The 12,580-nt window shown below is 43.9% G+C and overlaps 1 protein-coding gene and 1 long non-coding RNA gene across 12 annotated transcripts in view; one reads left to right on the forward strand and one right to left on the reverse strand.

Annotated features, from left to right (window-relative positions):
* Nucleotides 1-12,580, reverse strand: part of PLXNA1 (plexin A1) — a 508,150-nt gene that overhangs the window by 247,218 nt on the left and 248,352 nt on the right. The gene's annotated exons all lie outside the window — the stretch shown is intronic.
* The window catches only part of LOC137532514 (uncharacterized), a 37,548-nt gene that overhangs the window by 8,022 nt on the left and 16,946 nt on the right, over nt 1-12,580 (forward strand). The window contains exon 2 of the long non-coding RNA XR_011023944.1: nt 1,411-1,516. This is a non-coding gene — a long non-coding RNA (uncharacterized lncRNA). The remainder of the gene's footprint in view (nt 1-1,410; nt 1,517-12,580) is intronic.

The following is a 12,580-nucleotide window of genomic DNA, read 5'->3' on the forward strand; positions in this document are numbered from 1 at the left end:
AAATCGGCGCCGGTAGACTTGGGCGCAGGATACAGCGTTATATAGCTGATCCTGCTTCTGCACAAGTCCGGGCCGATTTAATTACTATTCCCCCTCCAGGCCGACATGGATAGTAGACGAATGAAATAATTCGGCTTCCAGCGATTGCTGGAGGCCGAATTATTATGTTTTTAAGCAACTTCGGCTCTGTCTTCTGACGGAGCCGACGTTACTCACTGAGCACTTCAATAGGAATGATTCCTATTGAAGTCTATGGAGGCGCCGGCTGCGCCCAAATCTAGCAGCGCTGAAAAGCGCTGCTCCGTTTCCACTGGCTGCGTAGCTATAGTGTGAGAGAAGGCTCAGAGCTACCGCAGCCAGTACTTTACTTACAAAACATTGTCCAACATTTTTGAAAAATGGCTGCAGTTATGAATGTTATCCACATGTTATGTTTTAATAATTTCTTTCTACACATAATAAACCATTAAATCTTTACAAAGGAACTTCCATGCTTGGCAGTTACACACGCAGACTCCGCCTCCAACATCGTAGCAGATTCCCGCTCAAGTCCCTTAAAGATAAAATATAGCATTGGCTAAAATTTCGAGTAGCCCTGCACAGCTCAACAATCAATCTGACCTTTAAAGTGGACCTGAACTCTTGCACAGGTGAGAAAGAAAACAGAGAAATGCACCCTGTATGTATTTAGAGAATTTAGCCTGTTTAATTCCCCTCTCATCTGTGACTAATCACAACTGTAATTTGATCTCTCAGCGGTGTCAGCTGGTTGCCTCGGCAGAGCAGCTAATTTGTAAACATAGGATGTTAACCCTAGGTCTGCTTCCACGAAAACAGGAAGTAGACAGTGCAGATTTATTGCCGGATTTGTATCAGCTGTAACAAAAATGTTTTTCTTTAAAGAATATTATGCTGCTGCTTATCTTTTACAGCAGAGAGGAAGTTTTGAGTTCAAGTCCGCTTTAACAAAAGAGGGGAAACACGTGAGATGATGTCATATGTACATTACTCAACCAACCAATCACGTTAGCTCTTCAATGCTGAAGCAGTCAATATAATAGAAAAATAACTGGTTGTAACCCCATTGAACTTGTTATTCCTTATGTAGAAGAGAGGGAAAAACAAACATTTTCTCTAATGAATTCTCACCAGGTTTTCAGCCACGTACAAAACTCAAAAATACAGAAGAATCACTTTTCAATCCATTTCCCTGCAAATGAACATGCTGGATCTTAATCTAGCATACCAGCCAATTACAAGTAAATAAACGTGGGCCCCTCCTCCCCCCACCCCTTCCACACAACAGAGACGTATGTGTTTGTTTGTTTTTCCCAATTACATTCGGGATCGGCGCAGCTGATAACAAAATAACATGTCTATTAAAATATATTTTGCTTTTTCTGTCTTCAGTCTGCACGAGGATTCCGGGGTAATTGTATAATTGAGCTGTAACAAGCGCCAGTCGAGGGAGGAAGAGGAAGAGCGCGAGAGAGAGGAGGAAAAAAACAGGATAAATGTAAGAAAAAAAACTCAATGAAACCCTTTGGCTACAGCTGTCAAATTACATATTTTAATGAGGAGAAAATAAAGAAATTTTTAAACGGGAGTAAGTCAGCGGCGGGCTGAAATGTGGGTCAATAGAGACTGAGAGCGCTGGAACAAAAGGATATTAGCGGGTAATAATAGATTGGGGAGGAGCGTGGATGACGCCAGAAGGGATCCCAGAGAGTAAAGAGGTAGATAGAAGTTGTGAAAGCACATTTTTCTTGGAAATGAAATGATGAGCCAGCGCTGTGCAGAACAGAGTATGCAGGGGGCGCTATTCCATAACAGCAGCATCATCTTAAAACAGAACAAAGGCCATGTAAAGAAATAATCCTGACATAAAGCTGATGTAGTAAGGATGGGTTCACATGTGTACATTAAAGTGTACCTGAGGCTATGTGACATCATGAGATAAACGTGTGTCTGTACAGTACAAAACATTAATAACCAGGCTGTTTTACTTGTCTTATTTTGTTACCTGAAAGAGTTAATTAGGCATGGAAGTGACAGCTTCTGTCTTGTCAAGTACCTTGTCAGGAATATAGTAAACATCACTGATAAAAGCAAATTACAGCCATAAGAGTTTTCCTGGCAGAATACAACTTCTTAGAGCAGAGCATAAAAACATGAACTATAGACCTTTTTCTAACTCTGGGACACTTAATAGGCTGCCACTGATTACAGACAGTAAAACAGCCAACCTACTTTGTAAATGTTTAAATATAAAAGAAAACCCTGGGATACTTAAAGGACAACTGAAGTGAGAGGTATATGGAGGCTGCCATATTTATTTCCATCTAAGCAATGCTAGTTGCCAGGCCCTCGTGCTGATCCTCTGCCTCTAATACTATTAGCTATAGCCCCTGAACAAGCATGCAGCAGATTAGGTGTTTCTGACATTAATTTCAGATCTGACAAGACTAGCTGCATGCTTGTTTATGGTGTTATTCAGATACTACTGCAGAGAAATAGACCAGCAGGGCTGCCAGGCAACTGATATGGATTAAAAGGAAAGAAATATGGCAGCCTCTGTATACCTCTTACTTCAGTTCCCCTTTAAAAAGGTCATTTTTAGGAGTAAGAGGATAAATATAATTGTTTATCTCACTAGTTTATTTTCACCTCTGGCTCACTTTAAGCTGACATATAAAGTCAGCACAGTGTAATATTCCTCTAAGGGCCAGTGCACACCAAAAAGCGCTAGCGTATTTGCAAACGCTCAGCGCTTTTTGAAAGTGATTTTTCAAGGCAATTCTAGGCATGTGCCTAGCGATTATATATATCTAGCGATTTTTGAAGCATTTTTTTTCTCAATACAGTGCAGAGGCTAGTGTACTGGTTTTGACACAAAAATGCTTGGGAAATCGCTCTGAGGCCCAGTGCACACCAAAAACCTCTAGCAGATCTGCAAAATGCTAGAGGTCTTTGAAGCAGATTTCAGAGCGATTCTAGGCATGTTTAGAGGTTTTCTAAACAGGCCTAGCGTTTTTTGGAGTGTTTTTGTGTAGCAGATTACAAATATTGTTACGGTAAAGCTATTACTGAACAGCTTCTGTAACAAAAACGCCTGGAAGACAGCTCTGATCTAGCGTTTTTCAGATCGGTTTTCCACTTTCCTATACTTTAACATTGAGGCAGAAACGCCTCAAATCTAAAAAAATGTTGCAGCCCCTCAGTTTGCGTTTGTGGAAAAAAACGACCCACTCTGGTGTGCACCAGCCCATTCACTTTCATTAGCCAGGCAGTTTTCCCCCTGCATGCGTTCTAAAAAATGCTTCAGAACCGCTCTGGTGTGCACCAGCCCTGATCCAGCGCTTTTCAGAACAATTTTCCATTTTTCACACTTTTTACACTTAACATTGAGGCTGAATCGCCTCAGAAATCAGCAGAAATGCTGCAGTTTGCGTTTGGGGAAACACACACAAAAAAAAAAAAAAATCACACCACTCTGGTGTGATCCATCCCATTCAAATACTTTAGTCAAGCGCATTATAAAAGCCCTCTTGGCGTGCACCAGCCCTAACTCTCTGCTTTGTGGTCCAGTACAGAGACATGCCCACCATTAGGATGACTGGCAAGGCCATCCGCTCTCTGGTATAAGGGGCGGGTTACCGTGCATTGCAGCGCATAGAGATGAAAAGTTTAAAGGGTTAAAACCCGTACACACACTAGATAAATTTTATCCAATACTTTTAATTATACTCATTCAAATGCAAATTATATACTGCTTGGATATGGGACCATTAAATGCATTACCTGTTAATTCGCATTGGCTGAATTGCAATCTGCACGTAATTTGCATTAAAGTTGAAAACTAGCTGGAATTCTTAACACCTCATTTGACCATTGCTATGCAACACAATTGTTTGGGGGCATTTCGACCAAACATGCAGTCTATATGGCTGTCTTACAACGTTGTTCAGCAATGCGCTGTGGAAAATCCCAAACGACAAGGGATGAATTAACAACACCGTCCTCTTATTTCCTGCGGCATGGTATGCCATTCCCTCAATCGCTCTCAACTGTTGCCATCCCCTCTCCCTATAAAAGCACAAGCTGCTAGACTAACATATTATCCTATAAAGGTCCCAGAGACAGGAAGTGAGGTAAACTTCAGTCGGGGCACAGACAGCGTAATGATTATGCTTTCCTATTCTTTCCAAAACTAACATGTTCGGCTTAGATGGGCATTAAAGGACACCAGAGGTGACAATAAACTAATGAAATAAACACTTGTATCCATCATCCTTCTCCTAAAAAAAGACTTTTTAAAGCCAATGAGAACCACTTATTAAAAAAAGAAACCAGATACTTACCTAAGGAAAGGGAAGGCTCTGAATCCTAGTGAGCCTTCTCTCTCCTCTCCCGGTGCCCTCGGTCAATTCCCCTGCCACTGGGGGACTTTGGAAGTCTTCGGGAGCCGAGTCCTCCCAAAGGCGGCTACATACTGCGCATGCGTGATTGAGGGGCCCTTGTGCGTACGCAGTATGGAGCGGCCCGAGCACTCAGGATCCTGAAGACTTTCCGAGGTCACCTCCGCTGGTGGAAGGAGCAGTATTTGACCAATTTAGTTGAATACTGCTCCCGGGGACAGCGCTGCACCGAGGGCACCGGGAGAGGGAAGGCTCATTAGGATCCAGAGCCTTACCTCACCTTAGGTAAGTAGCTGGTTTATTTTTTCATGTAGCGGATCCCATTGGCTTTAAGATATTCCAGTTTTATTTTATATTTAAATCTACTTTTCAAGTTTTTAAAATTTTATTGTTTTTGCTCAATGACCCATTCATTGAAGTATGCCAGAGCTAAAATCTATTAACTACTGACCCTTTTTATCTATTGCTATATGCTCTCAGAGGCCATTTCTACTAGGAAAGTGTTTTAAAGTTGTCATTTCTTAAGTAAGGGTCACACTGTAGTCTATAGATGTAGGGAGAACAGGTAGGCACTCGGGGTTCACTGTGTTGGTATATGCTGTGCTTCACCATCCAGGTATAATGACTATGTGCTCAAGACTATAGCAATGCGTTACATCAATGTCCATGGAAGAAGAAGAAACTCTGGCACTATAGTTTATTATAGCAAATTAAAAATGCAGAGGTTTGTACAAAACGTTGCTGTGCAAAAATACAATGTACAATGCGAACTGCCGTGCAGTGCTTTTAGACATGCATTTAAAGAATCAAGGAAAACAAGATCCTATTGCTGTACCTGGGTGGTAGGAGGTGGCAGCTGTGGGCGCCGCTGGTGCACGGCCTTACGACCGTTTCGCTAGGCTGAACGCCAAGCTTCTTCTGAGGTGGAGTGTGCACACTCCACCTCAGAAGAAGCTTGGCGTTCAGCCTAGCGAAACGGTCGTAAGGCCGTGCACCAGCTTTGGCCTTACCTTTGTTTTCCTTGATCCTTTCAATGCATGTCTAAAAGCACTGCACGGCAGTTCGCATTGTACATTGTATTTTTGCACAGCAACGTTTTGTACAAACCTCTGCATTTTTAATTTGCTATAATAAACTATAGTGCCAGACTTTCTTCTTCTTCCATCACACTGTAGTCTGACTGAGTCCTGACGCAGACAGGAACTGCCATTGATTAACTCTTTCAGGCAGAAAAAGAGTAAAAAAGTAACACAGCACAGTTATTTGTGTGCTAGGCACTGAACAAACATGTCTATCTCATCATGTCACATGTCACCTCGGGTATCCTTTAAGACATCACTAGACAGGCAGTCTTTAAAAGAGTATGAAATATTGTAGTCAGTGGGTGTTATTGATGGACCTCTGTGCCTCAGCCTAAACTGATGTTCCCGGTTCCCACCATGCATTGTCCAAACCACGCCCCCTGCTGGCTTTTCCCATTACCAGCTCTCTGTGATGTGATATGGAGGAGTCCTGTGAGGAGGTTTTCTGCTGCAAAATTTCTCAGTGCTGTTTTGCAGGTCTATTTTTCTCCAGGCCTTTGCAATGAAAGACATGGGCAATATATTTTGATTCCGCATTCAGCTGATGTTCTCCGGTAAACCTAAAATAATTCAAAAGACCAAAGTTCTCCTTTAAATGACAACTGTAACGAGAGGCATATTGAGTCTGTCATATTTATTTCCTTTTAAATACCAGTTGTCTGGCAGCCCTGCTGGTTATTTATCTTCAGTAGTGTCTGAAGCACACCAGAAATAAGCATGCAGCTAATCTGGTCAGATCTGACAATAATGTCAGAAACATCTGATATGCTGCATGCTTGTTAAGGGTCTATGGTTAATAGTATTAGAGGCAGGGGATCAGCAAGGTAGGAAGGTAACTGGTATTGTTTAAAAGGAAATAAATAGCAGCCTCCATATCCCTCACCTTACAGTTTTCCTTTAAGACCCCTCCCACTAGTTAACCCATGCGGTACCACAGGCTGTGCTGACAGCGCCTGGTCCTCTGGTAGCAACAGATTGCAGCGATCAATGATGCAGCCATGGCATTTTGCTCTTTATTTTGCTGCTAATTCCTCTCGCCCACCTCACAGGCTTACTATTAATGTCAGCTCTAATCTGGAAGGACTGGGCGGCTGCGTTAACTGGCACTGACAGCTAGAGGAAGGAGAGGATCAGACGTGTCCTTTTATGCAGAGCCAATATCAGTAATGACGTTACTGAGAAACCGTACCAAAAAAAGAAAAAAATAGACATTGAGCTTTTATACCAGAGGGGTGACTCTTGGACCAGTCCATGAGTCAGATTGCAGGTGTCTTAAAATAGAAAAAAAAGCTGAACGAAAAGTCAAGTAATTCATGTTCACTGAAGTGAATTTTGCTGCAGAATTATTGTAAATGACAGATAAATGACCGTTTATGAATTGCTAAGTGATAGGATATGCTGGTAAATCTGACAGAGTCCTGTTAACCGATGAGTCTTTACATGAACCAGTTACAGGAAGTGGCGTGGAGCAAGAGACTGTTCAAAGCCGCCATTGTACATAAACCATTTGATCTGCAATTGGGAAATCTACAGTCAGGTCCATACATTTTGGGACATCAACACAATTCTAACATTTTTGGCTCTGTACACAACCACAATGGATTTGAAATTAATTGAACACAATGTGCTTTAAAGGGCCTCTGAGCTAAAAAAAAACAAAAAACAAAAAACAACGAAATTGGTACTTACCTGGGGCTTTCTGCAGCCCAACGTAGGTCGGGAGGTCCCCTGGCGTGGTCCTGGCTCCTCTCCCAGTCCCTCTGCCACATACTGCACCAGGCCGGGTGTCGGGCTCCCACTTCCTGAACCGGGACGCTCTTCGTCATCACGTCTGCCGCTGCGCGTCATCACGGCGGCCGGCGTGACAGTACTGCGCATGCGCAATTCAATCGCGCATGCGCAGTACTGTCATGCCGGCCGATGTGATGACGAAAAGCGTCCCGGTTCAGGAAGTGGAAGACAGACACCCGGCCCGGGTGTCGGCGGTGCGGTATGCGGCGGAGGGACCGGGAGAGGAGACAGAACCACGCCGGGGGACTTCCCGACCTATGGTGGTCTGCAGAAAGCCCCAAGTACCAATTTCTTTTATTTTTAGAGGTCAGAGTCCCTTTAACTGCAGACAGTCAGCGTAATCCAAATCAGGTGAAGTGTGTAGGAATTACAGTTTGCATATACAGGAAACAGTTTGCATATGTGCCTCCCACTTATGTAAAAAAAAGTAATGGGACAATTGGCTCCTCAGCTGTTCCATGGTCAGGTGTGTTATTTCCTCATTATTACAATTACAGTAAGCAGATACAAGGTTCAGAGTTCATTTCAAGTTTGCTATTTGCATTTGGAATCTGTTGCTGTCATTTCTCAAGATGAGATCCAAAGAGCTGTCACTAGCAGAGAAGCGAGCACAGCAGCGCCCTCAGTAGGTCGGCAGGGCAAAGGTCTTTTTACTCCACTACTCTAGTTTGCATTGCTTTTTCTGTTTCCATTGTGTCTTCAGGTGGGCCATTTGCACCGTTTTTTATTTTTACTTTATATGGGCTTTAATTTCATATTTCTCTTATTATTATTATTATTGATTTGAGCACAAAATAAAAGCAAGCTCTCAATTGCATCCACGGTTTGAGCTGAACACCTGACGCAGCAGTAAAGCCAGACCGCAGGTCAGCAGCTGCGTTCTTGGCCTCGCTGTAAGGCTGTTAATATATAGATTAGTTCAGGCTTCCGGTTTCATCTCCCAGCAGCCTCCTGACGGACTGCCTGGCCAGGTAATAATTCATTGTTTATTAGTTTTTGGATGTGCTGCAAAGTCTTGGCGTCTAGTTAATTATGATTAGAGAAATGACAGAGATTAATCGCGGTCATTAGTAACGCGTCTTTAAAGCGGGAGCGGGTGAAGATGGAGGAACGGTTTGTCACTTTGTGGGAAAAGTGCGTGGATTCCACCAAACACAAGCACTGACCATTAAACTCTAAGAGCTTTATCAAATGAACCCCGATTAGAAGGGCAAGCGTAGGAGTCGGGAGAGGCCCTGTTGCAACTGGTGATGAATGGCTGATGTCCTTACGCAATAAATTCAGTAATTATGAAGAAACAAACTAAATGCTGTAAAAAGTTAAATACACAACTAAAATCTATTTATCTTTGAAAATATTTGCTCTTCTGCTCAGCTACGGTTGCAATACACCTTTCATACTGCACAGCTAGGTGGGTGACACCACTGTCAACCAAAGGAACTTGCCAACTTCCTGTGTCACGACTTCATTCCCCCATCCAGACTATAAATGGAGTGACTGTGCTGAGAATGCCCCTGTCACATTGCCTCCTGTAGCTCTAGCATGTAACCCCTCTGCTGCTTTACCATTAAAGCGGACATGAACTCAGAACTTCCTCTCTGCTCTAAAAGATAAGAAACAGCATAACCACCTTCAAAGAAAAACATTGACCAACAAGATCCAATTATCGCTAGATCATAATGGCAGAAAATCTGGGTCAAACTGATCCATACGGTTGTTACGTGATCCATTGTATCTATCCAATGCTCAAACAACTGACACAGGTTGCTGGGCAACAACTGGGTGGTATGTGGCTGAATAGTGTACTGGTTAAAGTGAACCAGAGACGAAGCACCCTCATGTATTTTACCATATATATCAGTGGGAACATTAGAGAAAACACCTACCTTGCTCTCTGTTTCATTCTTCACTGTTCAGCCTGCTTCTAATCAGCCCTGATATAATCCCAGACTGAGCATTCAGTCTGGCTTTGCTATAATGACTCAGCTATGATGATTCCTGAGCAGAGCCAGAAGGGGGCAGGCTTGAAAAGACATCACAGAAGACAGACTCAGCTATAATGATTCCTGAGCAAAGCCGGACTGAATGCTCAATCGGGGATTTTATCAGGACAGGTAAGAAGCAAGCTGAACAGTGAAGGATGAAACAGAGAGCAGGGTAGGTGTTTTCTCTAATGTTCCCACTGATATATGTGGTAAAATACATGAGGGTGCTTCATCTATGGTTCACTTTAAGGGCTCTGCCTGGGTTTGAATATTGGCTTTCTTTCTTTCTGTTCAGTAAACCAGCACCTATACAGTAAGGAGACATTGGGCTAGACTGCCTAACACTGCTACTGCCTATAGAGCACACCCTAGTGGCTGCAGCTCTGGCGCTTTGAGTCCGCCAGGAAAAAAGTGTGATATAAATGTTCTGTGTCTTGTCTAGAAGTGGTTATTTCTACAACTGTACCCCAAAATTACCACTGATGTTGGTTTTCAGTCACAAGCGTTGCTATGGGCTTTCACAGCATGACCTTTCTCACAGAAGGGGAAAGCGAAGTTCATGCCTAAAACCAACCTCCAGCTTGGGCATCTTGGCACAGGGAAAGGTTAACAGTCTGACACAATAATAAAAGTATTTTCATGTTTGGAAGGTAGTCTTGCACCAGGAAAATAAAACAGGCGCCGCCGTCTCTTTGTCCCTCCCGCCAGACTTTGACGAAACTCCACGCTCTTATCTCTCGGCGGAGGTGATTAATTCCCCGTGACTGGCAGCAGCTACAGGAGCGCGCCGCCTCGACGTGGCCGCACTTCAAAGCCAGGGGCTTATCTGCCTCAAACACACGCGGCAACCTTTTCAGAGAAACCCTTCACCGTTCTGCGGGCCGAACGCAGCCACAGGAAAGCGCAAGAGAAAAGGGCCGCGCGTGTCAGCTTCTTGGGCCGAAGCCTCATTTGTTTTCTGTGTAATTCCATTTTTCCTTCAGAGGACATCATCTCAGCTCCACATTTCTTTGTAAAAATTCTCCGTTGTGCATGTAAAATGGCAAAACGCTGGCTTACAAAAAAAAAAAAAAAAAATATTCTCCATCTGGGCTTTTTTCATGTACGATTCCAAGAGAAATCTTGCTAGAACATGCAAAAATCTATCTCATTTATGCCACTGCAGCATACTTTATTATTTCTAGTTACAGAAACACCTCAAAAAAGACATATTCAGGCTTTAAAATAAAATTCAAGCGGTTAACAGCTTAGCACAAATCATACTATAGGAACCAATCATATCGCAACAGCACAGGATGGGTTCTGACTGTTTGCTATAGGGTGATGTTGATCCCACAACTCTATCAACCATATGGATCAATTCAGGAATAGGAAACAGAAAATAGCAATTTTGAGAACTTCAGGAAAAAAAACGCAAAGATTGGCCTAGTGCACACCAGAGCGGTTCTGCTGCGGTTTGCGTTCCGCTTGTGGGTGCGGATCCGCTAGGGTAATGTATTTCAATGGGCTGGTGCACACCAGAGCGGGAGGCGTTTTGCAGAAACGCATACTCCCGGGCTGCTGCAGATTTTGGATTGCGGATGTGTTTCTGCCTCAATGTTAAGTATAGGAAAAACGCAAACCGCTCTGAAAAACGGCACTTCAGAGCGGTTTGCCAGGCGTTTTTTGTTACAGTAGCTGTTCAGTAACAGCTTTACTGTAACAATACATGAAATCTACTACACCAAAAACGCTAGCTGAAACGCTACAGAAAAAGAAGAAAAAGCGTTTCAAAATCTGCTGGCATTTTGCGGATCTGCTACCGGTTTTTGGTGTGCACCAGGCCGATAACACAGTGTCAGTTTTGAATGGCAGCAATATGCCATCATTTTTAAGTGAGGTCTCATCATAGCCAGAAGACCAACATCAGAATCAGAATCATTTATTTCGCCAAGTACAACGGTGGATTGTACCCAGAATTATTTTTGGCACATACAGGGTCGGTGATGGTACAGTAAACATACATTAAGCATTACACAAAGTTAAGCAATTACAGAAAACATACATTAAGCATTACACAAAGTTAAGCATTACGCCAAACATACATTACATAGTACACATTGAAGAAGAAAGACCAGAGGGGTCTGACCAAGAGCTATGTCGAGCGGAGCTGCCTGCCACAATCTGAGCGGCACTCACTACTCTGCAGCACTCCAGACCCCACCATATAATGAGAGATAGACACATAGTCCCCTCGTACCCATGGTTGTAAAAAAACAATCCTCAACTCCTTGACAGTTCTTGGCCCTACAAACTCCCAATGCCTTGCTTGCAAATTTAGCCCCTGGCTTACGAGCCTCATCAAAGCGGATGGTTCAGACCTTAGCTTCCCTGGCCGCGGTGGTGGAGCTGTGCGATAAAGGCATAACCCTGCTTCCGTGGCCACAGTGGTCCAGTGGTGTGTGGGCGCAGGCCGGACTTTGCTAGCCTGGCTGCGTTGTAGGATGAGCTACAGGCAGGACTCTGCTTCCACTGGTGGTGGAGCAGTGTGTTGTGCTGCCATCGATGGCGGCAGCGGCAGGGAGTCAGCCTTACTGACCTGAGCAGATGTGACCCGGCAAGGGTAACAGCGGCAGCCTGGTCCTCCAGGGCTGCGATAGTGGAGCGGCTCCCAGTCCAGTATCCTGTGTCGCAAAGGCAGCGGCATGGCAGCTAGACAGTCAGTAGTCTTCTTATTTTTCTCATGCCAGGTGTACTTTTACAAAGTTGAAATATTTATATTTTGTCTCCAAATACAGAGACAGTGACTCTGGGCCTACACATATTTTTCTATTCCCTCATGGCAAACACTTCGCACTGTTCGATCCAACAGCTATACAGCTGCTTCTGTAGTACAGCGGTAATACGTTTCTGCAATGACAAGGCTCACTGAAGTTTCTGTAAAGCGTTCCAAGCCTCAAAGTGCGGCCTGCAAACACCACTGAACCCTGACACTGCTCCAGTGGGAAGCATGCTTGTGCCCTTAAACTTAGCATTGGTCAGCCCTAAGCCTGAGGCGTTAGGGACATAGCTCAAAGCCAGGAAAATGACAGCAGTGCGGGTCACACAGCCAGTTGTGGGGCAGCTGCTTGAGCAAATGTTTATCTGAGAGCTGCAGGACAGATGGAATTTCTTTGAACAGCTGCTGTCATGAGGTCTGGCCAGCGGGAGAAAGATTAGGGGAGAAGGCCAACAGGAAATAAAAAAAAAAAAAAAAGAGGGGCTGGTGAGAGAGAAATCTTTCTCCATGGGCTGATCAGGCCCCGCCAGGCCAATGGCGTCCTTC

Source organism: Hyperolius riggenbachi, chromosome 9 (assembly GCF_040937935.1).
Source record: "Hyperolius riggenbachi isolate aHypRig1 chromosome 9, aHypRig1.pri, whole genome shotgun sequence".
Classification (NCBI taxonomy): Eukaryota; Metazoa; Chordata; class Amphibia; order Anura; family Hyperoliidae; genus Hyperolius; species Hyperolius riggenbachi.